The following is a 23116-nucleotide window of genomic DNA, read 5'->3' as shown; positions in this document are numbered from 1 at the left end:
TGCTGTTCTCTCGCATGTGTACGGCCCATTTACAAACGTGCCATTTTTGCACATTTTTCACAACAGCCAAAGAAACGAACCGGACTGCAATGTGCATTCTTGTTGCTGTGCGAGCAACAAACCCATGCTCCCATGTGCTCTATTCTAACCCCAATGCATCTGCCAAGCGAGGAGCCAGATCAAATGCATGCTCAGGAAAGTGAAGGGAAACGGGAAAATGGTTCGCCTTTTGCAAAAGAACCAGATTACAACCCCCGTCAAAGCTCGCCGCTGAGCGAAAGCTTCACCGTGCAGGGGCACAGACAGACTGGATCCAGCCATAAATTGGGAAAAAGATATTATTAGATAGCACTGATCACACACACACACGCTCAATGGGCTGCATTTGCTTCCGCATTCATTGTTACGGCGGGCGCGCTCGAAGCGTAAAACTTCATTTATTATCCGATCCGGCCGGGCGAGAGCAATTTGTAAAACACAAATAAAAACCACACCACAGGAGATGGCACGCGGGTGCTGTAGGCCGACGAAACGAGCCCACTTTTGGGGTGGGTAGGTGAGCGTCATCATCCTCGTGCCCTATGAAGCCTACAAGCCGGGCGAGAATGTGTTCCCGGCCCGGCCGGGGTGAAATAAAATATGTTTGATTAGCACGCAACTGTACGGAAGGTTCAGGTTTCTTCTTCGCTTCCCTCCTGCATGCACAGGAAGCATGGTCAGGAGGAGCAGTAGAAGAGGAGCACTTTTAGCCCGGGTGTTGTTGGGTTGTTTGCCTTCGATGCAATTCGATTAGCTTGCTGGCGCGTTCCGAAATTGGCCTGTATCGGCGGCCCACTCCCTCCTCCTTCTATTCTGGTCATTACGCATCTGCGGCGCAGGATAATGAAGGCTGAAAGGAGCGCAGTGGCGTTGGTGTGCCTCTTTTATTGTAAAACTTTCCTCCCGGGGTATGATTTTCTACCGGTAGTAGGCCCAAAAACAAAAAAAAAGGGAAAACAACAACTAAAGCGCGCCGTTTGGGTTCGAGATGCACTCACACGATCGTAATGCATTTGCATTGCGTAATAACAATGTTGCAGCACCGGGCGGCGAACGTACCAGGCGTGTGTGGATCCTTTCGTTTCGTCCTTCGTTGGCGCGAGCGTACCGTTGCGTGTTTTGCGTACAAGAATCTCGCGTGGAAGGCGCATTGGTAGGGGCCCAACATTTTCCGAACCCGATGGGTTGGAAGCAAATAAATGTTTATTTTATTACCCATTCACCCCAACCCCTATGCGAGCTACGGTTTGCCTTGCTTGCTTTCGATTGAAAATTTTAGAACATCGGCACAGGCAAACGGAACATATCCTCCCCGAAAAAAACGCCTCCAACTCGAACCTTTCCACCAGAAATGTTGCAGATAAGGTGCGTGGCTAAGCTCTTCCTAGCCTCACCAAGCCAACCAGCACACCCAGAGGTCGGTGCGTTTTTCCGATGTAACAAAACCCTGGGCCTGGACCTCCCTTTTGCAGGAAAGGCCAGACGACGACGGCCACAGCGCTTTTTCCGAACGATGGTTTTCCAATGGTTCAATCGATTACACGCTCTTTGCATGTGTGGAAATGAGAAAAGTTTGTGATTGTAAGTAAACGCAAGCACAAGGCACTGGTTCGATACGTGCACATATTAGCCTTTTGGGCTGCCGATTATAATCGCGCGCCCGCACAAAAGTTGCTGCAATTTAGTGCAAACTATCACAAGTCGCCGGCTCAGCAGAGCACAAAATTAGTGCAAATCAATCCACGCAAAGTGTTTGAATAATTTGGCGTTTGTGCAAAACTTTTCCTCACGAACATTGCACACATACAACGCCGCTAGGGAGGGAAATAGTTAGCTAGTTTTAATTTTATTTCACTTTAATGTGTGTGTGTGTGTGTGTATGCAGAAGGGAAATTACTTTGTAAATGATATTTTGCAACAACCATAATCTTGGAAAGAAATTAGAAAAAATAAATACCTTCCCTGGAATAGTAGAAAAGAAAATTACAAACTACAGATTTCTTTTTCCTCATCCTGCTAGACGTCGTGGTGAACATTGGTGAAAGCGAATGTTGACCACCCCGTTGGACACAGAGAGTATGTAATTTAATTATATTTTTATGAGATATAAATTAATTTAAGCATGAAACAGGGGAGAACTGGGAAAAAGGCGCAAAACAAAATCACAAGCACAAGCAGCGCATCGAGCGATCGTTTGAGCGAATGCACGGGCAGGCCGTTAGAATACGGCCATCAAGTCTCATCAGCACCATTTGCCATCATCATTTGCCGCGGATGGACACAATTTTCCATTTCGTTTGCACATGGCGCAATGGAGGTCTTGGTAGGTGCGGAGGGACTGGCGTAGTCTTTGGCGTGATTATACTCCGCTCGTACGTCGTGTGCTGTGTGTTCGCGTTTGTTATGCATTTTTCATTTGCAGCCTGTTTCAAGCTGAACGAGATTAAGTTGTAGTTTATAGTTAAATTAAAAAATAAAGTTATTTACGGAGGGAAATTATGAAGCGACTGTTTTTTAACGTCAATTTCTCTCAGCATAGTAAATAGACGGATAACTACTACTGATACCAATCGATACTTTGTTCCTCGCTTTTCAATTCGTTTGTAACGCTGTCCTACGAAGCCTGGTAAATGATAGGGCTTTTGTTATTACTAGTAATAGGGGTCAGTTGCTATTCCATTGCACGCTTTCACAGGTGATAGAGAAATACATTTCCATTGGTGTCTAATTTGTGCCTTCCTTTTCCCGTGAAGTGGTGTAATTCAGTACCTTCCACGACACACAAACAGCAGTACGCCTTAGAGGCAACCAAAGCGCTGCTACGCCAGCGTGTGTACGTTTGGTGCTGCATTAAAATGGGACGGAAGACTCCGGATCTGATCGATAAAATTCGAATCGAGCTACCGAGCAGGAACCACTAAATGGAGACTCGCAAGGACAGACAACGGAACCAACGAGGAGAACGACCAAGGGCCGCACCCGCGGTTCATTCATATTTTATGATTATGAATACACTCTCGTGCGCGCGCGGGTGCGGCGGGGCGGTATTATTTATTATTCATATAATAATACAATAAAATATATTTGTAATAATATACACCAGTCGCTTGTCGCTAGTCGTTGTCGCTGTCGGTGCCGCTGCCAGCTAAATTACAGCCTCGCGCGCGCCCATCGACCGTGCGGAAGGACGGGCCCTGCTTCTTTGCTGCTTTGCTTTTATCTCTCTTCCTCCTACCGTCCCTTAACGCGCCCGTCCGGACAAATGCCAAGGCCGCCGTGAGGCAAACCCTTTATATCGCCTTAACCCCAGCCCGGCGTCTCGACCCGGCATCATGTCGCACGCAGGGCAAACACACGCACACACACACACACAAACACATGCGTCACAAGCCACCATGCGATGGCTGTGGTGGACGAGTGGCATAGCATTCCCGGCATTTCGATAAAATAAATTAAATATTAAAACCCAGTAATTATTGATGTTTCGATGCTGCCTGCCCGCCCCGTTTGCGAAGCGACTTCCACCCCGGCACTACTACCAAAGGGATGTTTGTGAGTGTGTGTGTGTGTCTGTGTACATTCAGCTTGTAGTTCGTTGGTGGTATGTTTTGTTTCTTCGCCGAACGGTTGTAATTCCAAGCGTCTAAATGTCCAGAAAGTGTCGCCTCCCAGCAAGAACGATAGAACGAATGAGACAGAGAGACAGCAACAGAAGAGACTGAATGGAAACGGCGGGACTTACACATATACGGGGTGGAAATGTTTTGAAACGTCCAACGTCGAACAGGGCAACAAAACGAAAGAAGCCATGATTTATGTCTTGTTCAACAGTTCGCGACGATGCGGTGTTGATAACCCGCTTTTCTGAAGGAGGAGGACAACTGTACAATGATTTGTGGGCTTTCGGGGTTGCCATTATCCGGCTGACGTATGGTAATGAGGTTGAACCGAGTGTATGTAGCGTATTATGCCATTTCTTTCGGCGGGCGGCGATAATGTAGGTCGCAACAAACGGAAGCAAGTTCGCAAATAAATGTCTGAATGTGCTTCGGTGGAGCAAAAAAGGAATTGATAAATGTCTGATAATTATAACGTGTGTTGGAATGGTTTCAAACCCATTTTAAATTATTGATACATTCAAATGCAAGAAGTTCTCAAAATATGGAACATTTCGACTCAAAATCTAAAAATTGGCGCTACCACACAACGAACAACCCCCTTAACCAATCAAGCCGATGCGGTGTTCTTTTTTCTTCTTCATTTCAACCGATTCAGACGTAAAAATCGATCCATGCACTCAACTCAAAACGCCGGGATCCTCAGCACGGAGGTGTGTGTGTGTGTGTGTGCGCAACAAAGTCAATTAAGCGAACCAGTCCTCAACATCGCGAATGACAACATGCTCGCGGAAATTCTATAACTGGACACAAACATTCTGGCGCCCTGTAGCACTGTTCAAACACTCTCTCTCACTCTCCCCACGGCTAGCGGCTCTCCCACAAAGTCCCACCGACAGTCGCCCATCGACAGTCCTTCACGACAACTCATCGAACCACGCGGGTGTATCCTCTTCGGCTTCGGGAAGAAGGCAGCCGTCGGGAAAATATATTCAATTCCGCTTGCGTGACACAACAACAAAAAAGCGCACACTTTGCCAACGAACGAAACAAAACAAAAACGAACGCTCCAAACTATATCACATCTGTTCCGTCGTCGGTGCATCCGAAAGGGAAATTGCTCAGATCATGTACGCGCCAGCCAATTGGAGAAATTCATCCACTTCACCGTGGACTAGCTCGGGATGATGGAGCGGAAGTTTCCGCACTGTCTGGTGCGCGATCCGGCTGTCGCTTTCCTTCGGACGGCCAGGTGCGAACGGGTGATGCGACATCTGCATACCAAAAAAAAAAAAACGGGGGACGCAGAATGCACCCAGACGTCCGGCGACGTAATGCGATACCTGCAGCCCCGGGGTGGAGGGTGGAGGAGGCAAAGGTATGGTGTATAAATTTCCTTCCATTTTTGCGTTCCTACGTCACCGACGTGACGTCTATCTTTCGCCCAGAAACGGATGAAACGGTCCTTTATCCATCACGCAAAATATGACGATATACGGGCCCCGCTGGGTGCAGCCAGAACTTCCCGTCCAGCCGTGTTGACAGACCGTTCATTCGGTCGCTTCCACTTTCACTCATACCTCGGCAAATGGCCACTCAGGGGGATGATATTGCACTTGCACTTGCACACATCGTTGCGGGTCTTGCTGGGCCCTTGCTTCTTCGTGCTCGCTCGTACACCTGAACCTCCAGCACAGTGCCAGAAAGGTGCAATGGATAGGTGTAATTGTGTCTGTGCAAGAAAAATAGGCCTCTCTCTCCACTGCGGACTCGGCAGGCGGACTGGCGGGAGTGTGTCCAAAGAGTGGAAAAAGAATTCAGTAAATTGCTACAACACATCCCAAAGTCTGTCCCTCAGCGCCTATGCGTGATGACTATACCGAGTCCTGCTCGGCTCGCTCAATACTCCGATGCAATACTTCAGGCAGCGGGCCTGCACAACTCGGCAAAACGGGAACCTTCCCGTGCAGGAGGCGATGCACTGAAGAGTAGTAGAGAAGAAGTGGGTCCGCCAAAAAACCTGCTGCACATACGACGCCGGACACAGACAGAAAACGATCACGGTTGCCCGACGGAACAGTCGGAATGATGATGCATCGAGTGAAATGCAGAAACTGACGAATTGTATGCATCCATCACTACTTTCAGTGGTTGGGGAGGGGAGTGTTGGGCCTTTCCCGATTGCAAGCGTCCGAGGACGAGTTCGTTTGCATCATCCGAGGTGGACGCTCTGGGATGAAGTTATCCTGAGCGCACAGACACATCCAGTGGTAGGTGCTCCACCAGGCCAGACTCCAAGAAGATGAGCCCTTGTGTGCGTGTACACCACAAATGTGCACGTCCAAAAAGGATGGGCATGAATTTTGATGAAACTTGTCAACTGTTCGCTCCTCCGCTTCCCCTGCCCACGATGGTTTGTTTTTCCTTCGTTTCGAAACCGGCCCAAAACCCTTCGGAACCGTTTCGGAATGTGTGCGGGTCCGTCATCGTTCTCCGATGCCGATCAGACCAGCACCTGCAAGAACGAGAACGCTTGCAGCGTAGTAGGTTTTAAAATTGAATTATATTTTATATATTTTATTTCCCGCTCCCGGGCTCCCGGGTTTTGCACAATTTTGCGTACGGTTCGATGCAACTCTGGTGACAGTTTGCTGAGTTTTCTGTGCGTCTGTGTGTGTGCTTCTAATTTTGGTACACGTCGTAACGCATCGCTTCCGGTTGTAGTGGGATGTGCAGGGGAAGCTCAATGTTTGCAGCCCAGTACCAGAGTGCACCAGAGTAACCGGCCGCAGTCGGAGTTTGCATTCGTCATTCGGTTACGTCTCGTATGTTCTTTGCTGTCTACACCCGTATAGTGGCCGCGTACATTCTTTGGCACGACTTGTTTTGAGGCCGAACCCGGACAACCTCTCTCTCTCACACACACAATCAGTCACCCGAGAGCCTCAAACCCTTACCTCGAAGGGCACTTTGTTGGGCGGCCGACGGGTGTTTTGAGACCAGTAGGGGGCACCCTCCGTACAAGTGGTGTCAATTTTGACAAACGACCTAGCCCGGACCGGACCGGGGTTGGATGTTTTGGGAGATGTTGTTTCGGTGGAAGAAATAAATGGAACTTCGTCTGTGTCTGTGTGTGCATGCGATACATCCTGATGCAGTTTTGTGGGACACTGTGGGAGGAGTGGCGCTCTAGGTAAAGGGACTGATAATTGCCATTGATTGTTGCAGAAGTAGTTACGCACCGGGAGCATCCGGGGTTTTTTGGTGTGCCATTGTGATCGGCACTGCTACGCCGGTAGGGGTACGGGCGATAATATCGATGAATTTAATTATGGGTTATAGGTTTCGGGCCTAGCTGTCTCGCCCGGTTGGGGGGGAAATATCATTTTGAGCTGGCATTGGACCAGGGGAATCATAAATCAGGATGCCTTTTTTGTGTGTAGAATGTTATATTTATTCCTACCATGATTGAGGCAAGAAGGGCGAAGGACGGGACTGCTCCTGATGGTTGAGCATAATTTCCTTTTAATATCTTACAGATAGTATGCCATTTTGGTATGATATATATGGTATGCATTGACACTCACCTGAAAGGAAAGGAAAAGGGATATAGACTCAGATTAATAAGTGTTTATTGTTTGCTAGTTTTCAACAAGAATTGAATTGAAATTGAAAGAAAGTTACATGATTTTATCAATGGATTTTTGGGTTAAAATCAATGGAGGTGTTGCATTCCTACATTCAAACTGAACTTAAAATCTTGCACTAGAGTTTAATATCTCTCTGGCGTTATTGGAAGCCGGTACGTTCAATAAATAAAAAGAAAAATCTTCGAGTTCTTGAAAACTTTGTGTTTAGTGCATTAAATTATCCAGCAAACTGAAGGCTACTAATAACATAATGTGACCTTTTACAAAAACCTTTAGATGGTAATTGAGAAATAATATTATTTTAAAAATAACAGCTCCAAAACGAAATCTTTGAAAATGGATTCTAAATTTAAAAACTCAATGCGATAAAAAAACACCTGAATCAGTTTTGCCCCTGTTTGCACCCCTTTTTTTTAGCACAAAAATCCATGTTTGAAAGTCCCTGTCACCGTATCATTTGTTATGGTTGTTTCGCCAATGCTTGTTACAACATCAAACATTTCCATCATCAAAAAACAACGCCACCAAAATAACATCCATATATGTAAAGGCTCCGTTGTTAGAAGGAAGATTTTAATTCAAATTTCATATACGTTTCGGCTCTCCCCTGTAGCCTCTGACATGAGTCACAGCATCGTCAGCTTCTTGCTGCAGAGAATTGCTGCTGCTTATTGCACGACATCATGATTCACCAACCCAACCGAATCCGTCCAGCATGAAGCTCATTTACCGTACCAACGATGTAACATTCGTACAAAGATGCATGCGTCCTGTTTAGCAAACGACAGCACAAGCCAAGCGCACATACACACATGCACGCAGTACACGCAGTGGCTAACTCTCTCTCTTCCGCCTTCGCTCATTCATCCCGCGGCAGTAGACTGGTATAAAATTCGTAAAAATTAAAAACGCGATTTTTCACTTTCCACTCAACGTTCCATGCGCGTTCCACCAAAGGCCAATGGGTTGAAATGTTGTAACAAAATTAAAACCAAAGCAAAAAAAAAAACAAACTCAATACCAAAGGAGTCACTCGTTCGACCGTTCCGCGTGCAGAGTGTTGCGTTTTGCGTTGGGTTTGCTTCGGAACAGTCCTACCCGGAACAGTTTTCTTTCAACACAGAGCGGTGCTGTACCTATGTGCGTACATAAGCGATTTGACGGTGAACACACACGCGGAAGAGAAGGAGTTAAAGGCACTGCAAAAAAAAAGGAAAATGCACCTCCGAAAAATAAACAATAGAACCATCAGGAGCTTGTAAATGCTTTTGGAGTAACATTTTCATTTTTGTTTTTATCTTAGGGGGGAATGGATTCGGCGGGATCATCTCATACGCGCCCGAAACTACATTGTACAGTCGGGAGCTTGGAAATAAACACACAACAACGGCCAATACGCTCCACAGTACGCTTTGCTGTACCGTGGAGACGCCCGGTACCGATGCTTTTCCGTACATTAGTGACTTTTTCTGAGGTGATCGGTTCGGTTTTTATTATTGTGCTTTTTTGTGTTTGGTTGATACTGGCTGCTTGCAAAATTGTTTCGTTTTTGGTTTTGCTTTGGCACAGCGAACAGGGATGGGCATTAAGATGGCACTTCGTGGCGGGCGGGATTGTGGGAAGATTGTGGAACGACGATTGCCGTTGGCCACAGGCTGCGGATCGCGATAGAAAATAGAATCAAACGTACAAACGTACGTACAGCCGTCGGAGGAGCAAAACGTTGTGTATCGTGTGTCCTGTCGTGCTGATTCGGCATCCACCAACGGTTTGCGGTACCGGCTTCTTTGGCCGCGAGCGTTCCCTCGTACGCGTATTTTTGTGGCTCCTTTTTTGGGTTTTTTGGCAGGGGGTGCCTTGTCCTGTGTGATGAAACGAAAACAAAAAACACACGCAACCCTCTCACTCGGAAGAGCATACGACTCTGTGCCAAAAAATATACTGTCCATTCCACGCAGTGTGCGGTAGAAAAAAATCACGGCACAGCATAAGGGTCGGGCAAGTGGGCAATCGCGTGCGCGCCCACCAAACCGTTCTCTTACGCCAAGCAGCCACCGTCCTCGAGGAAGGTGAAGGAAGGTGGATAGAAATTAAAAAGTGTTATGTGGGTGACAGGATTCGCTTTTCGTTCGGGTCTGTTTGCCCAAGCCATCCTTTGAGAGGGAGATGAGGCACCGTACGGGAGTGAAAGAGCGGGAAAGTGTATTCGTCCATGAATTCCTGCATAGCCCTTTGCGTAGTAAGAGCGCAGCCACCTTTCAGTGCTCATAGTTTTTGTTCGTTTTTCATGTCTCGAAGGCAGGGGGAGAAACATTGAACACCCGCTGCTGCAATGTGGCCTATTCGAGGCAATGGTTCCGGTGTTGCTGGGTAGATATAACCGGCCGTTGGCTGGGTTTTATTTGCAGCCTCCAGTTTGCCTACCGTTTTGCTGAACGGGAAAATTGAAACAACAATGTGGTCGATGATGTTCAGGGAGGCAAAAAGGAGAATGGTTTTGAAATCGACGATCAATAGGAGGTGTGATGCAAAATACATTCCATTTCTTAGCTAGGTTGAGCTTAAAAATCTTTAAAATAGGTTTCGTTTTGCCTGTCCATGTGACGTATCGGAACAGGCGAGACAAAAATCCGGTTTGAAGGACTAAAAGTAGCTTTTACGTCACTGCGACCGTAAACAAATATACATTCAATCAAAATGGTTCTTTGTATTATATTATTATTATTATGAAATGAAATCAGATTTTGATCAAAATTAGAAAAATATTATTAAAAAATATGAATATAGGTACAAAATGTCCAGAAATTTAAATTATTATCGCTTCTTATCTAAGATCTAGTCAAAATTATCAAAAATTGACCAAATGTGAGCTAAAGTACTCTGTAAAACAAAACTAAATCAACAGATCTTGCTCCAACATAATCTAAAAACGACAATGAGCAACAAAACAACTTTCCCCCCTCCATCTGTTACTATCATCCCAATGAGCGAACCAGAGTTTGATGGCATTTAAAAATTCACGAGCTACGCAAAAGTATAAGAACAACAAAAAATGAACCCATTTTGCACCATTTTGCCCAAAATATTTTCAACTCAAAATTGAAATGTTTCAATGGCGATAGTATGCCGCTCTGCTCGAGGGGGTACGTTCGCTGTTCCTCTTGTCATGTGTTTTTTTTTAGTTTTGTTGTTAATCCTCATACCCACATGTAACCCATCATCCGCATTAGAAACATTTCTGCAGCTCCTGGGCCAGTCGAAATCATCATCAGTCCACACCGACAGCGACAATTATCGGAGAAGGATGAATTTCTGTTTCTGTCGCGTGCGTTTCGTGAAAGGGAAGCGGGGAAAGATTCACGATACATCCCAATTTCGTGGGGGGTTTGACTGGCCCCCCGTTAGCACGGTAGTACTCTTCGGGCGGGGGGAAAAATGCTGTGGACCGCACAGGGCGCACACAGGCGACACCCAAAAAAAGGGAAAACAAACAAATGCAATCGCTTTGGTTGGCTTTTTTATTTTTTGGTAGGACACGGTGCAATGGTTTTGTTCTTTCCGTTTCCTCCCGTTGGTGCTCGATTTTCCGCAAACGCTCTAGACTCTCCCTGTCCAAATCAGCCAATGTGTGTGTGTGTGTGTGTGTGTGTGTGTGTGTGTGGGTGTGCGGAGATTCATTTTATCTTCTATTGTCCGCGAGAGCGCCTGGTGTGGAAGATCCCGCGAATTCTCCGCCGAATGATATTTAATATAATATAACGGCTGGCAGGACGTGCGCGCAGGCAGCGCTCGTTTCATAACAAACTGCACAATGGGGAGATTTTCTATCGCCCGCGAGGAAAGGGTTGAGTAGTCGGAAGTATTCGAATTTTTTATCTATGAGCGGGAAAAAAAAGCGAAGAGAAATCACTCTTTATGTGTGTGTTCACCCTTCTCGTGTTTAAAAAAAATGCCCCGCCGTTCGTTTGTGGATCTTTTCCTCATTGCATTTGCTTACATGCCCAAAGCCCACCTCCTCATAGTTCCTGCCCTGGCGTGCGGAGTGTGATGATGGGTAAAGACTCATCGGAAAATAGGTGAAGGGAAGGGATGGATATTTCCCGATTTTGTTGCGTTTTTTGGCAACTTTTTTCTCTGTTTGGTTTCGTTGCTGCTGGAAGGTGGAAGGGCCTCATTTTGCATCGCGCACGAGAGAACGGATCCATTTTTTAGACCCCATTTCATTCGCGTATCTATCTTCTGCTTCACTGCTGGTTGCGATTTTTCTGCACCAAATTTTACCATTCCCCATTCTATTTAGCACTCTTTGTATGTGTGTGTGTGTGTGTGTGTGTGCGTGTGTGTGTGTGAGTGTGCGGGCAATCCTTTTGCGATATGCGAAATGCGGGACAGTGTAGTTGGAGGCTGCACTGCCTTGTTGCTTTATTTGGGCAAACGGTCGCAATGGCTTGCAAGGGAAAGGAACCGGGCTGCAAGGAACATGATCAAACCTGAAGGGACACATTGAAAGCTTGGGCAGGAAAAAAAATATAGGAAAAGAGTTTATAGTCAGTATGTGTGTGTGTGTTTCGGTGCCTGTGCAAGGGAGTGCATGGTACCGGAGCCCGCGTGTGTGTCTAGTCTCGTGCGATTCGGTTTGCGTTTTTGTTTTGCTTTTTTTGGCGGAGAATTGATGAGCAACTATAGATAGATGGATAGGCGTTTTTCTCCACCAGGGCACCTTTCCGCACAGGATAATAGGCCGTTGCGTCGTAGCGAGGGGCTCAGGGCTGTATTTTTTTCTGTTTCTTGCTCGCTATTGCAAAACAAAAAAGACAAATCCAGCGCACCGAGCGAGCGCACACACAAACCAGGTATGGCAGGGAAGTGAAATGAAACGGCCAGCCCGGCGGATCGAAAAGAGAGTGCTGCAGATTTTAGTTTTATTTGAAGCTGAGTCGCGCCCGGGTACCTTTACTGTAGGTTGCCAGTTGCCAGGATGGGATGAAAATTAATGTACGAGCAAATGAAAATTTTAAAACAAAAATGTTGTTTAGTGAAGTGAGAAACGAGGCGCGTTACGGGATGCAGCATTCATGGCCAGAAAATCGATAATTTTGTTCCTTCAACAATACAAAAATGGTACGATGTATCCAGGGTTCAGTGAATCCTTGGTTCAGTACAAAAAGAGCAGATTCAATTACTGAAGAGCAATACATACTTGTACTCATAGATTACTTGCTGCAGAGCTCAATATTTTAAACTTATTATCGATTTCTTTGCAAATTCTAATATTGTCAAAGGGCTGTTATGAGATCTTTACTGTAAAATACATGATCTAGCAGGACTGTAATTTGCACTTTTAAAGTTAAGTTAGAAACTTAGACAGAAAGAAGGAAATAATGTGCCTTTCTTTCTAAGCAAAAATGCGTTTAAAAAGATTAAACATAGTTTTATCATTCAAAATTTTATAATTCTTCACAGAATTAAGCTCAACTATGCAGTCCCAATGATTTGAACTCATTTTTTAACAGTTACTCATACTTCAATTCGGCTGCAAAAAAGGTTCCAGAAATGCAGAAAGAGCTTCTTTATTATCAAACATCAAAGAATATGATGCAGTATTATAAAAGTCCACACAAATTCTGCGTGATGGTGCCGTCAGCACCTAATCCCACCCTGAAATGTTCCAAGGATTCACACGATTCTGAACGGCAAACAACATGCCCCGTGGCAATTAGAAAGCCCCCTTTGAGATTCACTTGCACTTCTTGTTGCACGGAAGCGATAAGTAAAGCAAAAGTGAGCGAATTTAAATTCAAACTCCACAAACCCGTCCACAAAAAGAGTACGAACCCTTGCAAACACATCATTAATTCACTTCACGGACAAGAGAGAGAGAGAGAGAGAGTGGAAAAAAATCCCCGACAGCCGTTTGCGCATTTCGGTAGCACGAAGCAAATTAATAAAAATGATAACCTACGGGCTTCTGGGTGCATTTTCACTGGAAAAAAAACGGAGCTCGGGGGTCACTGTTACTGTGTATGTTGGAAGTATCGATATCAAGCATAATGATACCCGATCGGTTTGATCGAGCTTTGGTTCAGCAATGGTTCAGCGAGAGAGAGAGAGAGAGAGAAAGAACGAAAGAGACAGCGAGAAATGAGGCGCAAAATACTATCTCGCTGTATTATAATGATCAAGTGGTCGATCCCTTTTCCCCGAAACTTGTTGCCTGGAAGGGCAAACCACCGTTTGATAATTTGCATACCGGGGTCCGGTGGTTAATCAATCTCAAGGTCAGCGATCTTGCATCTTTTTTTGAGTAAACCAGTCTCGAGAATTCTGGGGCATCTTGAGGCTGCTGCTGATCGACCCGACTGACAGACGCACAAAAAATCCCGAAAGATTTTCGCCAGAATCAGACAGGTCCTCTGGCGGCGTATCAGCCGGCGCAAACCGGCCTTCGATCGATAGGTAAATTACGTATAAGCACATAAACACTACCTTCGCACTTCCTCTCTGTGCTGGCTGGTGCTCCGGTAACGTATCTTAGAAGTGTGCAGCACACAAAAAAGAACCGAGACACGGGCGGTTTGTTTGATTCGCAAAGGTCGAGAGTAAGAAAATGATACCTTCTTCTCTCTCCCATAGTTCCATCAACAGTCCTGCCAAAAGATGATCGTTGCAACTGCGCTTGAGAAAACCAAACTCCAGTAGCATTTGTGGTGCTGTTTTGTGTTTGCCTTCGGTCGCGGCAGACGTCGCCAGACGTCGCCGGTATGATCATGCTGTGGTGGAATAAAAAATATTTAAAAAAACAGCACAACAGAGAAACACGAATCGATCGGTCGGTGGTGCATGCACCACGGAACGATCGGGGTGGATAATTTGCGTTATGCTGATGCGCGTAACAAATGATCCTGCTGTAGCGCACGTTAGAGAGGTGGGAAGCGTGATACATAGTAAGGTGTGGGCACACCGGCCAAGAAGCTGGTGGCTGTTTGATCGTACAACGTACGCGTAAAGATCGCTTACAATATCCAACCCCACCACCGGGTGATGTAAAATTGTTGGCATCACTTTAACGTTGCTTCGCTCTTAAATGGCTCGATTATGCTGCGGTACTTTCGGTAGTAAATCTCTCCATGTCCCCCCCCCAGGCCGGAAGACACGATTGCGGCTGCAATTCACGGGGGACTGCTGGTTCCACTTCGTAGCGCAAAAAAAAAGAACCAAACGTCACATTGCACATCGCCGTACAATACTATTTATGCTCGTCACTGTACCATAAATCTTCATCCGGGCTGATCCATTCACCGGGAAGGTTTTATCAACACGGTAACCTTCCGTAGCGAAGCTGTGTGGAAAAAGAAGCGCCATTTAGTCACAACTTTGGTGAACGCTGCTGCTCCTAACGGATGGCATTAGAAATGGATATATCAAAACTGGTGGCATAACTACAATGCGGCTACCGGGGGTACCGGTTTGTGGTGTGTTTTTATTATATTGAAACGTTGCTGTCTTGTAGGGTTTTTTCAATATTTCAAGAAAACCTTCGCGAACGCAAAAAGCAATTCACAAACTACTTTATCGTACTCTGTCTCAGATGTACTGAGATGATGGCCTGAGAGTTGCTGCCTCAAAACTAGTCCGTACGCTTGCTCTCGGCTACGGTTGGGTGGTTGTGATTTATTTCTTTATTATTGTTTATGATCTTCAAGTGTTGTTGTTGCTGCTGCTGCTGGGCTCCCTGGGGTGGAGTGGAGGAATTCTATTGCGGTGTACTATTTATTGGTGATGTTGTAACATCCCACCTTGTTGTTGTGGTTGGAAGCTTAACTTTGCGTGAAGGAAATGCCCGATCGAGGGAAAATTTCTATTGTAACAGAAACACAAGCAGCAGTATTGAAATTGCATAAACAGTTTAGTTTTACATTCGAATCGGTCGCTTCGTGTCTAGAATGTTGGGATCCTACAAAAACCTTGAGCTTAATCTCTTGTTATCATATGGTTTAAACATGGTTTTGTAGAAGCAGAATATCCCAGACACAAAAGATTGAGATATGCAATTCAAGGTTTAACAGGTCAAAGAAACAAGAGAATAACAAACGTTTTTGAAGTTCCTTGTATCTGAGCATTGTGGATTGTGGAGATCATGAGTTTATAACAGAAAGTGGTCTTACGCTTCCAAGATATATTCCCTTTGAATCTTCAACTTTGAAGCTTCAGATAGAAACAACGCAATTGAATGGTGGGACACCTTTTTGGAGTAGAAGAAATCAAAGATTTCGTAGTTTTTAGACATTTTAATTGGAAGAGTTCATGTTGGTGCCATAATGCCATTAAATAGGACGTTCAATAGATCTAGAGATTAGATGCAAATGATGTAACGCTTTCTCAGAACTATCGATTACTAAATGAAGATGACCGTTACAAAAAATAAGCATTTTTAAGAATCTCTTGTACGATGTTGCACTGGTACCCTTCGTCAAAGAGCTATTTCACGCTCTCTATATGACTCCAAAGCATCAACTAAAATGCCAAACATTGTACAATTTGTTGTTGATTGCTTCCTTACATTTCCTCACTCCAACACGGTGTTCCGCTGAGCCCGCGGAACGAAGCCTTCCACCAGTAGCGGTCAATTTTTACACCCATTTACTGCGTTCCATCATCAGCAGCAGCAGGAGCAGGAGCAAACGGGGTAGCTACCATGTCAGGTTTTCCCCTTTATGCTGTGGTCAATTGTGTTCTTTGGCTGTGCATTGTTTTCCAGTCACTCAACTAATCGACTATCGTGGCCGTACACCGCGGCGACTGACTGTAATGTGTGCGTGCATGTGTGTGTGTGTGTGTGTGTGTGTGTATGTTGCACAAAAACAGCATACCCAACATATGCTGCCGGATCAACTTCCCCAATGTTGCGAACCGTGCTATTGTGCTATCCGCCTTCTTAGCAACAGTTCGGCCCCATATGTGTGTGTGTGTGTGTTTACGTACTATTTTCGCATACTTCAATGCGTTCACAAAACCGCGCAGGGAACAGACAGAGAGAGAGAGAGGTGGAACAAAAAACGATTTCCGCAAAACAATAATAATGCCCCCGGTCATTGTGGATGGGGATGATGAGTATGAAAACAGTCCGAATGCAGTCCGAAACATGTATTCAAATTTATAATAACAATAAACATTAGCAAATATTTATTTACGATCGGCAGCCCGTGGGCAAAACGAGGACCACTCCACGGCACGGTACGGTGGCTGTGGCAAAATGTTGGTTTTAGATTTTATGCAACTTCTTTTCCCGCATTTTCCACCTCTCGTACCGACGCACTGGACAAAACGAGCGCGCGCGCGCCCATTCGGGTGCATCTTTTACCGAAGGCAGGCGGCCTGTTCAAGAGGGCCACTTGGGAAGGTTTCCATCGGTTCGTAGCATTCCTTTGCGGCGCGCACGGAACGGTTTTGTGGTTCTAGAAATCGATCTTCACTTCCTCATCGGCCACAGCAAATAGGCCGCATGGAATGTGCCGCATAAAATTCGCAACATAATTTCCATCGACCATCGAGCGCGGGCGCACGCCCTCGCGCGCGCGTGTGTGCGGGTCTGCGCGCGTAGTTTGCGGCCTGTGTGTGTTTTGACTGGGCACGTCAATCATACCGCTTCATACCGCTTTGTTTGGATTTAATTTTTGTACGATTCGGGCGCGCGAGCTCAGCCTCTCTATCGTTTATCCAGTGCCGAGTCGAAATAACAAATATTAAATTACATACACTCGAATCGAATGCGGAGGGCGGTGCACAAACAGTTCGAATCGGGGCAATGGGCAAACACACGGACTCGAGCCGTGCCAAAACAGTTACACGTGTGCGTGCCAAGGCACCGAGGAAGTGTAGGCACATATGCGCAGGAATAAGGCCATGTTTGGTGTAATAATGAAGCCAAAAGGAAGCTTCACACATGTCCTGGTTTTGGGAATTTTAGAACAGATGTAATTGTCGGACTGACGAGAGGCTTCAATGGGCGGAATTAACATTGCATAATAATTCATATTGCAACTAGGAGATGATGGAGTTATAAGAAGCCGTTCAGTCTCTTTCTGAAACAATGAAATACCTACAATGTGTGCGTCAACTGTAGGTTCAAGGGAAACCCGTTTTGTCTGATTCTTCTGGCAGACAATTTAGTAACTCCCAAAAGTAAGTCGGCCAGATTTTGGGAGCCTGTTTCTATTGCTATATCCAACCCTGCGCATCTTTCCAAATGTGCAAATGTGTTTTACATACAAACACACACTCTGAACTGCACCGGGAACCAACCTCTACCCTCCCCACTTTTTTCTATACATTTAAAAATGGCCATTCTTTGGAAAAAGACAAACTTCACAATAAAATATTTAAAACAGGCACATCCTACGAGCAAACAAGCATCCTAATTCGTTCACCATCACCACCACCCTGCTGCACTGCATCCAAACCTTTTGTGCGTGTGCATGTGCGTGTGTGTTGGCCTCTTTCACCGGTGTGTAGTAGGCTTTGGTCGCTGCGTTTCTGGGGCTGCGTACGGTGTGTATATACCTTTCGGTTACGGTACGCTTTGCCCATCAATTATGCAAAATGCAATTTCAAAAACGTAATGATAAAACTTCTCCACCCGAGATGCTTGTGTGTGTGTGCCAGAGTGGAGTTGGCTTGGAAGTCAAGTGTGGGTACTGCACTGCTCTCCTCCCAAGAGGGGCCGACCCCCTCTCCAAAAGGTGCGTACCGATATGTTGGTTGGTGTTTGGGTGAAAAACAAACGAAAGACGGGACGGAAAAGTGCATCCGACGACAACGAGCACGAGGTCGATTGGTGAAAAAGTATTACACCGGATGTCGGGTGAAAGATATGTCACGATGGGGCAGGCTGCACTCAATGCTTCTACCGGTGTGTGTGTGTGTGTGTGTGTCTGTGCGTTCATTTGGATGGAAAATCTAATTCCGATCGTCGTTGCACCGCCAACCAAACTCGGATGAAGCAGTTTGTGTTTGAGTGTGTGTTTGAGCATAATTTCTGTCCATCGCTATGTAACACACCATCAACACTACGGGGCCGGACGTTTACTATCGTCCACCGGGGGATTGCGAGCCAAGAGCCAAGAGTCGGCCTGACTCTACCACGGTTGCCCTGTCTTACACGGTGGTTTTCGCGCACTCGAAAAAGGGCCCCGAGAAAGGGGAATGCTTTTTTGGAGCGCACAAGAAAACCGAACGATGAAAACGGTGTTAGCAATTTTATGCATTATTAGCCTTCATGGGATACGGGATGGGATGCAGCGCGAACGGCCGGTTTAGAAAGAGGTGGAACGATCCGAGGTGATCGGTGGACATCGTGGTGCACATTTTACACTTTCGAGCACTTGCGAACGATACGCGTGGGAGTTGATGGGTGGGTGTAATTTGGCACACAATGTGACTCTTTCTCTCGCTTTCTCTCTCTCTGTATCGGTGTCTCGTTCTAGGTTTCGCCCAGCTCTTTCTATCGTGAAGGTGCGTAACAGGTGAGAACAGTTGGTCTGTCCGATGTAATTGGTTGGAAATGAACTAAAATATGATAATCAAATGTAGAGCGGCTGGATGCGTGATGAGCTTATGAACAGTTTGTTTGCTGTTTGTGGCCTATCAATTGTATGGAAAACATACAAAAAGACACAGTTTCTATACTTTTATATCAAAAGCAAAATGTATTATTTTCAATGGCTAAAACACAACGTCGATCTGTGATATTTATTTCCTCAAATCTTCGTGATGTTTCATCCAAATAAAAACAATTCAAAACTTCAACATTATAAGGATAATAAAACACACCCAAATGCCAATAATGTGTTCAGCATAGCTCAAATACATTGTGTACGTGGTGCAGCTGAAATTTGCTCTCGCAAAAACGCAACCAACATTTGCGTCTAATTTTCCCATCGCAATGCGCTCCAAAACGACAAAGTAAATGAGGTGGAAATGAATGTTTATACCCTCCCCATTTGCCCACTCAAACACGTGCTCTGTGTCCGTATGTGCATGGGTGTCCGTGTGTGTGTGTGTGGCCACTTTAGACCCGAAATGCATTCCGGAACCCAATGCCTCTCTCTCTCTCGCGCGCCCCCTGGGGGCTCATCATCTTCGTCACTCTTCTTCGCGATCGCGACGATTCAAGTGCAATGCACATTGCAGCAGGTCCGTGCAGCCGGGCTCCTAAACCGTACGCATAGTCCAATCGCAAAGGTAGCACTAGCAACTAGTATAAGCGTAAGAGGAACAGAGGACGGAGGGAGCGTTTTGTGGGGAAAACCGGGGACACTCTCGGGTTTGCATCACTTTGATGATTTGCGCACCTTTCCAATGACAGGCACCCGGCTATGCAGTACGGAACGTTGCCTACAACAGTGCCGCCACAGCGCAGAGCGAATTTAGCGAAACGCACGCAAACGTCCGTTGCGGCCCGGGTTTTGGCTCGGACAGAGGGAAAAACGAAACATAAATCTAAATGAAGTTCCCGTCCGTCATCTGATGTTCTAATAAATAAGAAATCAACTGCCCTACAAGGACTAGCGTCTAGTGGGGCGCTCGGGTTTTGGACATTTTTATGCTCCTCTCCGGACCACACAAGAATGAGAAAAGGACCACCAAAGCACTGGGCGAGCTCTAAGCAGCAGTAGCATACACAAAAAAGAAGAGACTCCACCGGTAGCAAGCCATCATCATTCCGATCAAAACCCGATGCGTCAATGTGTCCGATGCGTTGCAATTTCAGCAGTGCGGCCTCTACATTAGGAGTGCATTTTCGCGTGTATACAGAGAGAGAGAGAGAGAGAGAGAGAGAGAGAGAGAGAGAGAAAGAGTGACGATCGCGACAAATTGGGAGGACGGTCTTTCACGCACCGGTGGCATTGTCATTGAGTTGAACCACACCCACAGCGGCGGGTACGAAATTTTAATCAAACTATTCTAATTATCTATTTATCGATGCACCACCGTACGGGGCAGGTACGTTGCTTGCTTGCTGATGCACTCGGGAAGGTGAAATTTCCCAACCCGACACCCAGGCTCATTTTCTTCGTCCCGAAAACTTCACCAATGAAACGGTTGTCGGAATCGCGCCGTACCCCCGAAAGAATGAAGATATAAATTTTCAATAAAGAGAGAAAGAGCTCCGTAGGGCAGTTCGTTCGAGCCGATGCAACGGTCTGATGCAACGGAAAGGTGTTGGAAAATGTGACAATGAAGAGATCACTAATAAACTTTAGCCATTGCTCGTTTTCCCTCAACTCGGTTCGATTATTGGCCGTGCCAAGGGTGTGGCAATACGTGTTCCAGTTTTTGTTATCCATAATCAAATTAATAGAAATGCCAATAAATATCATTCCGCTTTTTTATCATCAAACTTTTCTCTCCAAAAGATCATTAACCCTGCTTTGGAACCAAAAAGTAAATACAATCAGTTGGGAGCGCTGCCCCCAGCATGATGTACAGCGATCCATTTTCCATCACTTTGTTTTACTGTATGTTTTTTCCCCCATTTCAATCCGTCACAACAACCTTCACCAAACCTTCACCTTCTTGCTCTTCGCACGACTTGCGTTCTTTTACGTTTCGTCTTTCGTCGGTCCAGCCTTTTATGAGAATCTTCTTCAGTCTATCCCCGTGAGCAGCAGCAGTAGCAGCAGTAGCAGTGGCGAAACATTTCAATCGCACACCAACGACACAGCAGTTGGTGCCCGTGTTTGCTTTGCTTATAGTTTTCCCCGTTCCTTGTCCGGCTGCCGAAGCGAAGGAGGAACCTGCTGCATCCCACCCCCTCCCGGTCGACGATGATTGTGATAAATTAATTCCGGATGATATAAATTAAACAAATAATTAATTTCTGTCTTGAGCCCTGTGTGTTTGTTCCGTGGAGTCACACAGCTGGCCGTTGGTCGTTGGATGGCCGTGGGGCCGATTTTATGTGAGTGTCGTTGAGCCAAAGTGCCCTTTCGTGTGTGTGTGAGTGTGTGTGTTTGTGTTTCTTTAAACTATCGCACGCTAATGGGGGGAGGCGTGCTGTGGGAGACTGAGAAGCAGAAGTGCAGTTTGATGGATGGATGGATGGATCGAGTAAAAATGTGTTCGGTGGCCGGGTTGGAAATGGGAATTAGCATGAATGCAGTGGGTGGGTGAATCTTATCGTAAGCGTGGATTCAAATTGATTGAAGACACAGACAAAACCGTGTCATTGCGCCCGTTGAACAAAATTGTTTCCAATTTAGGCAGCAAGGCGGCAGTGAAGAGCGACCCGGTGATATGAGTAAAAAGAGTTCGTGTTTTAGCACCTTCTTTTTTTGGGGAGAATTTTTATTTATGACCCAATGATAATCGCATAACAAAATAGAGAAAAATCATCACAGTGATGGAGTTAAAACGTCACAATCACAAGCGTTACGCGTTACGAAACAAAACTCCCCACCACATGGCATTTCCGCCCCTGCTTTTTTTCTATTAGAAGAAACATCCCATTCCTGCCTACGTTGCATCATGCAACACACCGGGGAATGCACCGTCCCTTTTCCCCTTACACCCCCCCCCCCTTCTCTTGTGCAGTAGGTGTAATTGCAGCCCTTTTGTTGCTGCGCTGCAGTTTATAATGAGTAAAGACGGGAAGGGCATAGTAGTGGAAAGAAACGGCACAAACTAACCAGTGGAATGTAATTTTGTAACGAAGCACAATCGGCACTGGGAGCCACAAAAGGGTTGTGCCCTTTTGCAGTGTGTATGTGTGTGTGTGCGCGCGCCTTTCGTTATTATTAGCGCATTTTACTGTGAAGGCAAACGGGGGCTGCTGGTAATGGCTTTCGTGGGCTCGCTCGCTTCGCGGAAGGTTAGCGCGAATAGTTTTGGCCGATAATCGGTGGCAGGGCAAACCTGCGGGAGGAGCTATTCTCGTTTGGTACGAGAGAAAGGGCAGGCAAGTATTTCGTTATTTTCAGTGGAATTCATTCAGCTCTACTAATCAATCGAAGGCATTTTGGTGGAAGGAAGTTAAAAACATCCCCTGCAGGAAGGGGTTTGAATTGGTAGAGCTTGCAACAAACAAAATAAAACTCCATTTAAAACGACTAATTATGTTAGTAATAAATATAATTACGAAATGTTAATTAAAAACAATAACTGTAACAAATGTTTGTGATATCATCTCAGATGTGTTCTTCACGTTGCACATTTAAGAAGAAGTTTTTTTTTTTGTTACTTTCAATGACATTTGAGCTGCTATGTTAATAAGACGTTTGCAATCCCAATGCAAAGAGCCTCAGAAAAGATTGTAATCGAATTCCTTATAATTGCTGCATGATTTCATTCCCGGCAATACGATTCGATTGATTATAATGTTTTAGTCGTATGTTAGATGATATCACAAAAGACAATAAAAACATTTAATTTACGTGTTTGTTCCGTTTTGTCTGGGTATTGTTTTCTGCGTGGCGTATAACAGAAAGCTCGAGTGACGTTATCAATCGTTAAATTGTGCGTGTTTGAAATGATTTTTAGAATTAAAAATAAAACCAAAAAATATTACGGTCACTTTTAAACGCTATTTATAAATTCTTGATAGAGATACGAGCATAAAATGAAAAAATATAGACAAAAACGCCTGCATGGTCCCGACTAATACAGTTCCCTAAATCCAACTAGATTATATGAGATATAAACAGGAAATCGTATTTGAAATGAGATATGATACGATTTTTCTATTAGACAAATATTTTCAAAGCCGATTCTTTGTTTGCCAATGCTTAACTATATACTACTGGCAATGTAAAG

At 45.5% G+C, this 23116-nt stretch overlaps 1 protein-coding gene across 9 annotated transcripts in view; it reads right to left on the bottom strand.

Moving 5' to 3' along the window:
* Positions 1-23116, bottom strand: part of LOC120897012 (protein bric-a-brac 1-like) — a 138612-nt gene that overhangs the window by 77756 nt on the left and 37740 nt on the right. The window lies entirely within an intron of this gene.

The sequence above is a fragment of the Anopheles arabiensis genome, chromosome 2 (assembly GCF_016920715.1).
Source record: "Anopheles arabiensis isolate DONGOLA chromosome 2, AaraD3, whole genome shotgun sequence".
In the NCBI taxonomy this organism is placed as follows: Eukaryota; Metazoa; Arthropoda; class Insecta; order Diptera; family Culicidae; genus Anopheles; species Anopheles arabiensis.
The sequence above is the reverse complement of the archived record's forward strand: the minus strand, read 5'-3'. Positions and strand labels throughout refer to the sequence as shown.